Consider the following 14,452-nt stretch of genomic DNA (forward strand, 5'->3'; position numbering starts at 1 on the left):
TCAGAATTCACTAATACAAGTAATAATGTAGTCTCAAAAATTGATAGTTTCATCCTCCGATAATGAAAGGGTGGTCTGTGAATTACATCCCATCACATTCCCTGGCTCCACTTGGTAAGCTGGCCCAGGCTGTGCTGTGCTTTAAAAATGGGGTGTATTTTTCCAAAGGTCAAAAAAAGTTCCAAAGATAAACTGATTGGGTGGTGCAAATTGAGAGCCACTCGGTGCCTTACTTTGTGTGATGTATAGTGTTTTGCTTTATTTCTTTCTCCTTGGTAGATTCTGTTTTGTTGCAGCTAAATCAGTGTTCATTTTTTATCTACACAGAGTAAATAGGAACATCCACCAAAATTACATATTTTCAGCTTCTAAATCAGAATTAAAAATGCAATATGCTGGATTTACGATAGCAATGAATTCATCGAAGGTAATTTTAGAATAGTAAACCTATTTTACCCTTGCATAATACTACCCTACAGTTGCATAATAACATGAAGAAGTACATCTCAAGCAAGTGTTGTGGGATTGGTGTTCCATGGCATGGCTTTTCTTGCTGTACTTCTGTCCGTTAGGAGGAAGTCTCTTTCAAGGGCGGGACATCCCCCATCTTTGTGGGGGTCTAGGGGAATGGGTTTCCGCACAGCTTAAAAAAATAGTAATTGAACAAATGTCCTGAATTTCTATAATGAGTAATTGTACAATGGATAAATTGTTCATTGTGGAACCACCAACATGAAAAAAGCAGTTCACAAAACCTTTGAAAGATTATGCCTGGAAACATCCACAGGCTCAAATTTCAAGGCTTATGTGTGGAACGTTTTGTGAATTCCAGAAAGTAAAAAGTTCTCGCTTGAGGCCATCAACCCAATGGATGAACAATTGAGCACTTTTTTTATGAAAGAGGTCTATTGATTTTTGTTGTCATTATACTTAATTAACTATGGGAAATAGAGATGAAGGGAAATGGCACACTCGATAAGCATGTTTTATGGTGCAGAATAGAACACCAGGCAAATTGGCAAACTCTGTTTAGTTTATGAATGTAAACTATACTTTGGTATGGTGTGAAGAATCTTTGCCTGTCCTTGATTGCATGGACAATTCATGGGATGCCTTGCAACTCCCCCAGCTTTTTAATCAAATGTGGTAGTAATACAGTGGGAGGATTTTTTTCATTCTCAAAATTCGTTGTTTAAATTTGAGAAAATGACTCCTACAGGATTAGTCCTACTTTTTGACAAAATTCCAGACTTGCAAAGAGTAACAAATGAATCTGAGATATTCAATTAAATATTCAGTGGTCCAAGAGTCACTAGAATATAATAGTAATATTCAGTCATTCATATTTTCTAGTACATGGGAGTTTCTGTGTGCATAAATATATATATATATATATATTTTTTTTTATTTACATTTTTTATTGAGCAGAGCATTAAGTACATGATATACATATTAGGATTAAAATAATTATTGAAACCATTCTTTACAAAAGTACAATAGCTTCTTTCCATGACAGGATTTAAAACGATATGGCTGTAGCAGCTAATGGCATCAACAATGATTTCAGGAAATGACAGTGTGCAAAAACATGCAATAAAATGCAACAGCAAGAAAAGTGCGAATGCTTTTAAAGTGCGACAGCAAAAAAAGTGCTAGTGCTCTTTGTCACAATAACTGCTACAACTTCTGCATCAATATCGAGTGTTAATTTCCCTCCATTGCTTTTCTAAATTACTAAAGACTTCCAAATTTTTTCAAATTTGTTAGTGGCTCCCACCCGTCTTGCATATGCTTCTTCGAAATTTCGTGTCCTTTCATTTTATTAAACCACTTCAAATAGGAGGGAACATCACTAGGTTTCCAATACTGCAGAATTAAAGAACGGGCTACAGTACAAGAAATAAATAGAGAAACTTCTTCAGCCTTTGTTAACATCATTCTATCTCTACATAATCCAAACAGAGCGGCCTCGGCCTCGGACTGAACTCTCTTCCCGATTGCCACCTCTATATCTACAAAAATTGCCTCCCAAAAGGGCCCCAGACATGGGCAGGTAGAAAAAAAATATGGTACCACCCGCCCTCTCTGTTGGCCTGGCAGCGAAAGCACTTGTTTTCGACCTCCGGATATCTTTTTTCCAAAGCTTCCGGAGTCAAGTAGGAGAGCCATTGTGATATGAAAGCCATCCTTTTAAAATTAGCCGCAGCAGGGATTTACTTCCTAGATGGCATATGGCTTCCTAGTCTTTAAAAGAAAAAATACATTGTGTCTCACGACTCATTTTAGCCAAATGCCTCTCTCTCAGGGGTACTTGTCCCTGGCTATGTAACAACCGGTACCAGTTCCCTACACCATTGACTTTAGCCCCGTAGAGGGCTACCACGAGTTCATTTGGGGCATCAAAAATGCCATTAGTATTTTTTAAAACATGAACAACTTGCAAATATTCAAAAAAGGCATGTCTCCTAAAGCTCTCAGCCCTTGCATAAATATGATACAAATGAATAGTAAATGTGCTCCAGACTAGCCTAGGAGTAAGTTAAGCAATATACATGTCCACTCAGAGGTGCTGCAACACACTCCCACAGAAAAAATGGAGACATGGAAATAAAATAACACATAATAAATAATGTTAAATAAACCAAATGAATTCGACTTTTTAAAATATACATATATTTTTACTGCTAAAATATATACACATAATTAATATTTTTTTTATATAAAATAATTGATTAAACTAAATTTAAAAATAAGATGAAATTTAACTTTTGTTTAAACATTACAACTAATTTAAAAGTATTCAACACAAATGAACACAATCTATCACATGAAATAAATATAAAGGTACTAAGTAGGAATTATTTTAATCATTTATGAAATATTTATAAATGTATATCTTAATTATTTAATAGCCATTTAATTGAAGAAGTTAATGTGCTGTAATTTATTTTATAATTCTGTTAATACATTTTCGAAAAAACATTCCTATTTACTATTAGAATATGTATTTTTAAAGAATAATAAACCTTACAATTGTCCCCATACTTTCACACTTAGCTGGAGCTCTCTACCACCATGAGGCAAAGTAGTAGTAACTTTACTCTTGTAAATTCAGTCTCATATATCTCGACACTGCGTAACTGACGGGATTCAGACATGTAAGTTTACAAAAAATTTCGAATACCTCATGAATGTAAAATTTCTGTAATTCACCGTCAATTAAAAAGGACAGGGATTTTGCATGTTTTTTGTTCTCCTGATTTCCAATTAGCTTCCAAAATTGCTTTGGAAATCAGGCCTCTGTTGAATAAACAAATTGGCATGTTCATTGTTAACTCATTAAAATATTGAATTGTCATTGTATTGTGCTAGTCATCACTAATCACCTCCCTGCTGATATTTATAACCATTCCACCACTGGTCGAAGTACCACCTTGCAACTTTTGTACACGTTTTCTCGTAGCAATCCATTGTTTACTAACAATATAACCCAAAAAAACGAAATATATATCCTGAAAGCAGTGCAGGATGCTACATTTTTATTGGGCATCTTCGTAATGTCTTTGCTTTGATGTACAATCCCAGTGCGAGTAAAGCTGCACGTTTCGCCAAAAGGCACCTCAGCTGATATGACTGGTCAGACATCTTGGGGATTATGGGGCATATTAACAAGCCAGGCGATAAAATTATCGCCGCTTTAGCGGCAGAAAACTGCCGCTTAAACTGCGATAATGGGCTGGATAATATGCTCTATGGAATTCCAATTGAAGCCCATGATAGACGTCCTTCACATTTAACATGCCCCTATGTACTTCCACGCTTGCTGAATATCAGCTAGCAGTTCTCGACATAGGTAACGGAGGATCCGAAACTTTCTCTCAATTAACCCTGGTGAAGAATTGTTGGCACCGCTGTGGCAAGGAGTAATTTCATCTTGTAAAGGTGTGCATCATTTTGCAGCAAAGAGACAATTAGTTGGATACTGTTGTCCATGCGCCAGATGGTGACACTTAACCTTACAAGCTCGTGAATACCAGCAGATACACACGATATTCGTACCAAGAGCATACTGCCGGAGCTGTGGGGCTCCTGCTGGGAATCCAAATTAATTAGCTGTAGCAAAATGCAAGAACACATTTCCATCACTGGGCCCTAGCGACTTTGCTAACCAGGCGTGTGAAACCCGAAATGTCGGCAGAAGGTAGATCAGGGAATACAGGAACTATTATGATCTTGTTTCGACCTAAAATGCAACAGCTTTCACTGCCAACTTTCCCATTCATCTAATGACGATTTACAGGACATATTAGCCAATCAACACGCAGGCACATTACAGCATGGACAAAAAAAGTAAACTGAAGATAAAAAATGAATTTGTTAAATGTATTAAAAACACGGAGGGCAGAACGCACACATTACCAGTAACTCTATCAACAGGCAGAGGTCTAGATAGAATTATACATTATTACTGTACAGATCAAATTGAACGTTACTGTGCCATTTCTATCTTTGAATTTACATCTCGCCACTTGGGGGTTTTACCTGCGTTCTTTAGGGTGTACCCGAGTGCCATAAAAGGACATTCTTGAATTTGACAAGATTAAGTTTGCCATTATACGGTGTGGATACCGCTGGTGATGTAAGAGGTTTAGATTTTAGGCTTTTTATTTCATTAAAGGGTACATTTGCGCATGAACGTCACTTGAGGCAATGCTACTCTGGCAGTGACTTAGCTACCACTGACCTCACGAAAAATGAAGACAGAGGTATGAATAATACCTAGTGAAAAGGTGGGATGACACTCATTTTCACTTCCTGCAGTTTCCGATCATTTCCCCGTAATCTAACCACTCAGAAACACATTTACGGCTGTTTTGAGGCTAATGTTGAAATTAGGAGTCAATCCTATGATGTCATCAGGGCTCAAAGTACTTAGAAAAGATGAAACCTTTGGCAAAGCAGAATAAATGCAGAAGTCCTGTACCAAGTATGATCATTCCAAGAGCTATTTTAAAAGTCATGACGCGCTGATAAGTAGTGCACCTTGTAGTTCTGGAGTGACATCTGCAGCGGAAGTATACTTTGCAGTTGTTATTTTTAATTCAAAGGTTTCCACCAATGCTAAGGCATTGAACCAGGGCACTCTCCAGTGACGTGGAGGAATGAGTACCGGAGCGATAAGTTTTTTATGGGAACTCCAATAAGGTAATTTGCCCAGATGCCATTAGAGTCCGTAGGCAGAAAGCAACAGATGGATTTTCAGTAGTAAAATGAATTTGTTTAATTGGGTTTCAAATGTAGTAGAAGTAGTAGGTGTTCCTAAGCGTGACGCCTTTGCCCGGCAGTTGCCTCCACTCAAATTTCCTGCAAGTCATTTTGCAGCGAAGAAACTTCTCAAAGGATGAAAATCTTCCGAATGTTTTTGTCGTAATGTATTAATAGCTTTGAAAATGAGTCTGGAGCGATGCCTCATCTTCATCTGAGGGTGCAATATACCAGTTCTAAACTGGTCCCTTCCTGGTTGGCTGCAAGTGAAAACATTTCCTTGCTTTGGAAATAAGGTCAATGTACTTTTGGTCAAATGTATAGTGAAATCGGATATTAAGTTCTTAAAAGGTGACCATGTCTCCGCCGGGTGTCCCTCAAGGATAGTGTACTATGAACCCAATCTTGTGTGCAAGCATACACAAACATGTGACCTTTCACTGCTTACTTTCTTAATGCCCCTCATTTACTTTGCTAGCATCACCTGATCCTCCATCATGTACAGCAGTGAAGTAGGAAGTTAAGAGGCAGGCCTACATGATCTTGAGCCTGCCTTGAAACTTGGCAAACCGGGCAGAAAATGTGTTTTCGAGCAGACAAATTATGCTGAAGACCTCATGTAAGGAGTATATTGCAACTGTGGGGCTTCTCAGTCTCCATACAGGATCAGTACCAATTCCAGGACTTTTTTAGATGGTGTGACATCTGCAGGAAATAGGGTAAAAAATTAGAGCAGGGACACAGATGACTTTCCATCTCTTCCATGTCTCTACCTCATCCTGCCATTATTGTCTGGCCTTTCATACCATCTGTGATTGCTAGGGCAGGGGGTTGGGATGAGTTTGACAGTGCTGCAGTCAGTCACATTCAGAACCTTTATTGCTTGTAAATCTGTCCCTTACCTTTTGCACGGTTGCATTCATACGATGTATGAGGATTGATGGGGCGAATCAGTGTAGCATGGACACACATGGAGTCTGCTTTTAATGATCAGTAACTAAACTGAACAGGTCTTCTCCATTCTATGTGCTCTAGGTGTGCACCCACCACTGTTAACATCTTCAGACAGTGCACATACACTACTGCAAATTCATCATCTGAAAGAAAAGATTGCTACCCTCCCTTCTTTATAAACAGGATGAAAATCTACACTGACAAAGTAATGTTTCAGAAATTAATTTATTTAATCCTAACATTAATTACAAAGTCCAGAAGAAAGCCTAAACTATATATGTTCGTATACATCAGTGATAATCCAGTGAAGGAACAAAATGGTACCCCGCACTTTTAAACAGTTTTTATGAACACCACCAAAGACCACTGATATGTTTCGTCCCTAAATGTGGGTCTTTTTCCAAAGTTATGGCCATGTATGTTTTTTTCACCTTTCTTCAGGACAGGGGATCGAGTCCCCAAGTACTAAAATGGTTGCCACCACACCAACAAAGATGTTCATATCTTTTGATCTATTGGAACGGTGGGTGTGATGTATACAGATATTTTTAAGCTTAATTTCCCCAAAACAACTCAACGTATTTACACTAAACCACAGAAAGCTAGCTTTCTGGACCAATATATAGCTTTCTGCCAAATGTGTTGTAATTCAATTAAGCCTTTGTGGCTTAAGCTGTGTATACGTTTGCTAGGGAACATTACTTGGGGAAATATGTGTTTTGGGACCCCCACCCACTTTTCATCACCCTTACTTGATGGATCACCCTAAAACTTTCAAGGAAGGGTCTGAGGTCAATGAACTTTGTTTAATTTTGGGGAAAGTTTCATGAGGATTCATCAAATGGCACAAAAGTTATAAGGAAAAATGTTCCAAACTATAACTACCAGTATGTTGTTTAGATCAATATGAAATGATATGAAATAATGTATTTGATAGAGTGCACAGCTACTCAAACTAGAGTGTCCTGGCACATATCAAGTCAGATTTAAGCAAGCACTGCTTCACAATGAAATAAAGGTGGAACTATTGGTGTGAGTGTGCGTGTGCGTTTGCGCGTGTGTTTGCGTGTGTGTGTGTCTGCAATGTGGTGTCTGTTTTTCATGCTGCTTCCTGGCACATTCAATAGATGTGGTTGTGAGGCACAAGAGGAGCAGGACAAACCGAGCTTTTGGCACAGCCCCCTTCTGGCCTCCCTCTAGAGATGCCACTGCAAATGCTAACTCTCTACTAGGCCTGCTAGAGAGTGACACCCCAAATTGATTAACCTGTGATGCTTGAGTAACAACCTGCGTATAAGCTCTTAATCTTGGGATAGTTCAACAAGGAACACTAACAAAATTTCCTTTAAATCACCTAATTGATGTACAAGTAACATCTCCTTGATGCCCCCTCGCTTGAAATCCTTGTATTGAATAGACAAACCTCTGCCATATGTCTGGCTAAACTGCTAATGGTAAAAGTATGAAAACACAGGCGCTATTTAAATAATTTTAAAAAAAAGCTAGCAATACCTGTTCTTTCTTGGCACCACAGAACTGATTGCACTAAATGTTTAGATATCAAAAAGTTGAACCTCTCTAAATATAAAATGAACACCCAACAGAGAATATTAAACCTCAGAATCTGGCAATGACACAGTAGTTTTATTATTGTTCAAATGATAATTGGCTTTGTGCAACACCCTGCTGTGAATAAGGCACTGACTTATCCAGAAATATAACACAAATGAAGTTTATTGCAGGTCACAGATAGAGCTTGGTCATCCTAGGCTAGCCGGGAGTCAACTGCCCATCCTGCAATGCTACTGTGTAGAAGGTAGAATGAATACAGATTTCAACCTTACAAAGTATGTCCCATTATACCACATATTCTCCCCCTCACATAAATCCTTAACTTGTGTTTTTAATGTTGAAGTATAAGCTTTATGCAAAGGATAAATACAGGATACATTTTAAACAGAAATAAAACAATCTCAAACACAGAGGAAATCAATAGACATATTGATAATAAAAGGAATGAACCACAACAGCTCTTAACCTACAAACTCACTTACATATACAGGTGGTCTGCCACCCATTCAGCACTTTCCCTCCACCTCCCCAGAGCATAAATCATCATCATAAGCTCACTTCATGATTCTTCCTTCCTTCATTCTTTCACATTAACCACATCTTTGATTCAACACAACTCTTCTGCAATTCCACTTTTCACCTTTATCTAAGACGACAGCAAACCCATGAATTTGGATGATAAATTGAGATTGGGAGATTGGATCAATGTGAAAGGAGGTTTATCCAAATGTAAAGGTCTGTTCAAAATCAGTTTTCAACCCTCCATAACCACCATATTTTCCATCACAGTGCCCTTCAACACCAACTTTTTCAACCATGCAGGAGCTAATTTGGTGCTAGGTGTTCTACCACGCATCAACTCAAATGGGGTTTTTCAGTAACATCATTGAATGTGGTACGTTAAGCTCAAACCATGCCAACACCATCATTTCAATGTAATGACCATTTATGTATGCATTTTTATAGTCTCCTTTAACAATCTGTTCATCCAACCTATAAAACCATTACAGTGTGGGCTCTACTGTGATGTTTTGTAATGTCTAACATCATACGATGACAAGATGTTCTGCATTTCTCCCGAAGTGAGTTGATTTTCATTATCTGTTATAATTATAGAAGGAATACCTTCAACATACTGCTTCACATTTTGAATGGTCACCCTGGTTGTAATTTACCTCGAGAGCTTTACAATCTTTCATTTAGGATGAACATAAACTAATACTAAAGCAAATCTCAGAACACTCTTGAGGTCAATCAAGGAAACAATAAAATCTATACGCACACTGTGCCAGGGTTTTCTTTGATTTGGAATATGACCCACGACCAGGGGAGGCTGGTGCATAGGGGCGAGATGGGCGTCGCCCTCCCACCCTGGGGGACAAAATAAATGCCTGTTGAAAAACACTGAGCAGCTAGGAAGAAATTGTGCTGGCTGCTAGTGTCAGTGAACAAACATGTACAAAATTGGGGTTTTCTTTAGGGGGGTGTGGGGGTATGGCCTTTGCTCTGCAGTGTCTGCTGCACATGCTATTGGCTGGGCGAAGATTTCTTCGACCTAGAGCCAGAAAGCAGGGCAGTGACGACACACTGGTGGGTGCAGCCTGTGTCTAACTAGCAGAATAGCATTTCGATTTTGGGCGTTATTCCCTTGGCCCAGGGCGGAGCTGGAGGCCCTCCATTAATTCCAATGGCCGAGGGTGGAGCATTCCGGCAGGCTTAGAGTTTGTGGGGGTGTGGCAGTGGCCTTTGTCTCCTCCACCAGACCCAGCAACAGTTGTTGTTGTTCAAGTGATTGGTTTGCTGGGGTCTGGGGGAGGAGTCGAAAGACCAATTCCAGAATTTTCCAGTTTGGGCTTGTTGTGCATGCATGCTCTCACATTGGTATTGCCACGCTGTGCACTGCTGCAGTCCTCTTCTTGGTAACGACGAGTGGACGAGGAGCCGGCTTGAGAACATCGATTGAGCCAGCCAGGTCGAGCATGGCATCATCACGTCGTCGTCGGTAACGGGTAAGTCAGTCTGTCATCAAATTCAGAGAAAGTGAAAGTGAGAAGCGATCAAGCGAAGCGAGTATGGCCGTGCAATCAATGAACCCAAACAACGGAGGGCATCTGGTGTGTGTGGCATACATGCCAACATTTCGGAACAGAAAGCAAAGTGGGAGATTTAAAAAAAGAAAAATCGGGAGATTGGGGCCTTGAATCGGGTTAGTTACTCTCATGTATGGGCTTTGGAAGTGTGCTGCTGCGGGACCGGTCGGGACATTTGAAACGCAAATGCACGTTTTTTTTACCTTTCCGAAGCATGGAGCGCAATGGCAGAGAGAGCGAGGGTGATGCAAGTGTTGTGCCCCCGAGGAATCGGGTTTTTGCAGGAATCGGGAGGCGGGAGACTAGCCTTGAAATCGGTAGTCTCCCCTCTCCAGCCTGAATCGGGAGGGTTGGCAATGGCATGTCAGCACCCTTGAGTCTGTCTAACCCTGCCAAGGGAGGGCCCGGGGACCTCCGTAGACATGCTGATGCTGGCAGCCTAGGTGTGATGAGGAAGTGCATCCTTCAGTCGGATCGGATGTGGTAGCCCACAGATGTCAAGGCTTCAAGAAAAAAAAAAATCACTGAAAAAAGCAAGAGTGAACAAGCTGAAAGAAAAACGAATGAAGATGTTGCCATTTCACATGCGTCCCATTCCCTTTGTGTGAAACAGTAGATTCCAGGAAATACTCAGAGTGCTAGTATAAGAAACAATAGCAACTGCCTGCCCCAGCCCTGCCAGCTCGCTAGAAATGCCACACAACTAGGACATCTCTGCGGTGCGGTTTTTGCTAGCTGAGCTCAAACTGTTTAAAAGCGTCTGGGGAGCGATGCACCATAGAGGCAGGGGGCACTCATGTAAAACCACCATTATTCCTTAAATATTTATTAGCACGGCTGACTGGGACTTTCATCCATATATAAGGTTAAGCAGCAAAACCTATGTATCAGTTGCGGCGCTTATTGGCTACTTTTATATTTGTGTAACTCGCTGAGCCATCTTTCCCAGTAATCCTTTCCCACCCCCCACGTGGCAGGCCTGTGATATCCCATGTATGTTATCAATGCGCACTCCGGTTTATTGGCTCAGCCATTCGTTACAAATTACTGCTTTTACTCATGCTTCTTTAATTAAAATATATATGTGTGTAAAATTCACCGGAAATCACTGGGTCTTCCACGTGTTGTGGTGATCACACATGGATGTCATTGTGCTGAAAATACATGTGAGAGGGGCGACGTTACATTGGCGTGCGATAATGTGCTGCATGGCTAAAAATGTGGGCCGTCGGCTTAAACTGCCGACTTTGGTGCAGGAAACCAGGGTTCGAGCCTCGCCCTCGAGGTCGCGTCCACATCCAGTGATTCTTGGCAGATCACTTAATCTCCCCGTGCCTGAGGCTGAATGTGTAATGTAAATACGGTGCTATGTAAAGCGCTCCAATACCTTCGGGTCGAGTTCGCGCTATATAAAAGATGCAAAAAAAAAGGTCCCAAAGGCGAGACCGATTGCATTGCAAATGCTTGTTAGCGTTTGCTTTCTGCTACTCCGCACACCGCACAGTTTAGATACATTAAACAGAAAATATTTAGTTACCTGCAGGTACATTTTTTTTTATTCATGTTTAAAAAAAAAAAAAAAAAATCCCTACTATTAACTGTTTCACAACAAGCATCTGTTAATTCACATAATTGTTTTTTCACTAAAAGGTGTCTTACCCAGGTCTGTACGGGCCCAAACCCCCACCAACGGGGGGGGGGGGGGGTTGGTCATGCATATGAGGCCTGTGGACCTGGGAGCACACAGGAGAAGCTTAGATCCTTCCAGACACGAACAGAGAAGAGGCTTCGCCGCCCGAGTGTGGATTAAACTTGCACTAGTGAACCTTGACTTGCGAGGAGGCGGTAAAACGGGTTAATCAGACAAAGCTGGGGATGCTCGGCACCAGTCTGTGACCGAAACAAATACACTACATTTCACGCTGCTCTAGAATGTAAAACACGTTCCATTGCATTTTACTTTTATCCACAACGCCGGCCTATGGAAAGCAGAAAGAGTAGAGGCAGGCATTGGAGTGAAACACTGTCAGCTACAAATAAAGAAATAAATGAGTCTGGAAAAGCCACATACAAGTGTGATAACTACGCATCAGAAATATTGCAATCACAAGTGCACGGCGAATTATTGGAACTAAACAAATATGTATAGGCCAGTTACAAATTATTTTAAAATCAGGCATTTGATCGGCAGGGGATATTTTCTGTATGTTTTTTGACCCCATGCATCAGGCAGACATGTCTCCCCTACAGATGAAGGAATCACATGGGCTTAGAACAAGAGTCGTGGGAGATTCGAGCAGTTTTATGTGCCGCAGAGAGGTAGTGAACGTGGTACAGTGGGGTGAGTGGGGGAGGGTCTATTGTGTTGACGTCTAATAGAGGTATTTTTCATGTGCTGTAGGACCTTTGCAGTGTTCTCTGGGAACCGGTGATTGATGGCTGCAGGGGTCATCTAGGAAAGCTCGAGTGGGGGGTCCCGTGTCATCACCTTGAAGAGCCCCCCACTTCTGGCTCAGTGCAGCCTGCTGCTCTGAGTTTAACTCACCCATGCCCCGACCAGAAGATACCTTTAAGGCGAATAAGAAGCTGCCACTGAATAGAAATTAAAATAAGGAGCTTGACTCCTGTTGGACTTGGCCCTTCTAGGCAGGTTCACCCCTGAACTTTTTGCCTTCAGCTCTGACATGGTGGTAGTGGTTTTAGGCCTCTGGACACTTTAGCACTATGGTCCAGTGTAAAGTGCGTGCGCTGATCAGTGTGGTCAAGTCTGGTATGTCTGAAATTGTGTGAATAAATGCTGTGCAATGGTGTGCGCAGATTCATTGAGGTTATTTTAGAAATGCCACTTTTAGAAGTTGGCATTTCTGTGTGCTGTGTGTCTGCCTGCCTGATGTGAATTGCATGTCTGGCTTGTGAGTGACAGGAGCTGAGAGGTGTGGATGGCTCCAGGAGGGGCAGGGTGAGTCAGCACTAGGCTGAATGGGACTCCTGAGCTGAGAGTGGTGGGAGGAGAAATCCCCCGACTCTGAATAGGACTGTGCCCAGCCTGCACAATGCTGGCTCCGCCCCTGTGGTGTGTCTGATCCCTGAGCCCCCACCTGACAAAGGGCAGAGGAGCTGGGCAAAACAAAGTGCTCCAAATCCCCCCTCGTTCCCCCATGCCCTGCAGTTTTACACAAAGGGAAATGTACTATAAATATAGGGGCTGTGACCCCATGAAAATGTTCAGTTATTGGTGTGCTGTTCCTGCTGGGGGCATGCTGCTGCTGGGGCCCGGGGGCGGGGGGGGGGCTGCCATGAGGGCTTGCCTCCCTGGGCCCTGCCTAGCCCCCCTGGACCTGGAAGACCTTTTTGTTTGGACCCTGGGGCTCTTCTTATCATCCCCCAGGACCTTCAGGGCTTTTGGTGCCTCTAGCGCCCTGTGAGCGCTTTATTTTTATTTTGCCAAGAAGAGGAGCGTGTATGCTCCGCAGCGCTCAGCTACTGTCATAGAGGGAATCTCCGTCGTAGGGATTCCCCCGTGGTGCCGGAATTGCGGATGCCTACCCCGCTCATACTTTTATTTAAATGGCGGGAGCCCACCTTGCATTCTAAATCGAGAGGGAGCCTACCCTCATTGTCGACTTTATCTTTATTTTTTTTTAACTGCGGGGTCCCACCCCGCGTTTCACCGCTGTGGCCCGAGCCGCTTAAGGATTCCTTTCTGGGCCACTCTTGCTGTGACCCGGAAGTCAGGCGAGGCTGCCTGATGTGGGGCTGTGCCTCACGGGCTCCATTTCCGCCTTCCCCCGGTAGCTGGAGAAACGGGGAAGGCAACCCAAAAGCGGCCGGGGTAGGCAGCGCCTGTACCGTTTCCCCTCCGGGGCTCCTGTGATGAAGAGGGAGCCCCGCGTGCCACAACAGGGGGCCGGATTCCAGGCAGGGCTCTCCCAAGCGGAGAGAGAGCCCCGCGTGTGTAGCGCTGGTGAAGTCCCAGTCCCAGAAGACGGACCGGGTGAAGAGGAGACCGGGAAGAGAGGAGCAGAGTCCCTACGCAAGCCCCGGTGATTAGGAGCTTCATCCTTGTTATGGTGCCTTGTGAGGCACAGTGTTGCACCCCCAAGGCACTGCGAGTGCCAGCCTTAGTTGGTGCCAGTTCGAGGCACATTATATGAGCGGACCCACCTGGCAGCGGGTCGCTCCAACGTGGGGCAAGTTTATTTACAAGCCCCGTGGGGGCCAGAGGGCACCGTAGTGCCGGGCCCCTATTTTCATTTACAGCTGCCCCGCTTGCTAGAGGGCAGCTGCCACGATTTGGGGGCATCTTGTTTGGAGAGCCTTTGTGCTCCAGCGGGAGGGGGGCAATGTGATTTAAAAAGCCCCAGTGGTGGCCCCGAGGGCACAGTGGTGCCAGGGCCCCTTTCCCTATTCACAGCTGCACCGCACCAGCACGTGCAGCTGCAACATTTCGCACATTGATTCCAAGGGCCCAGTGAGAGCCCAGGCCTTCATTTAATCTTGGCAACAAAAAGAGATGACTGGGCTGTTCCTTGGGGAAGGAAGGAGGAAAGGATCACTAGGAAAAAAGGGTT

At 42.9% G+C, this 14,452-nt stretch overlaps 1 protein-coding gene across 2 annotated transcripts in view; it reads left to right on the forward strand.

Annotated features, from left to right (window-relative positions):
• LOC146867033 (VPS10 domain-containing receptor SorCS1-like) overlaps positions 1 to 14,452 on the forward strand; it is a 3,068,338-nt gene that overhangs the window by 1,281,941 nt on the left and 1,771,945 nt on the right. The window lies entirely within an intron of this gene.

Source organism: Triturus cristatus, chromosome 1_2 (assembly GCF_964204655.1).
Source record: "Triturus cristatus chromosome 1_2, aTriCri1.1, whole genome shotgun sequence".
NCBI lineage: Eukaryota > Metazoa > Chordata > Amphibia > Caudata > Salamandridae > Triturus > Triturus cristatus.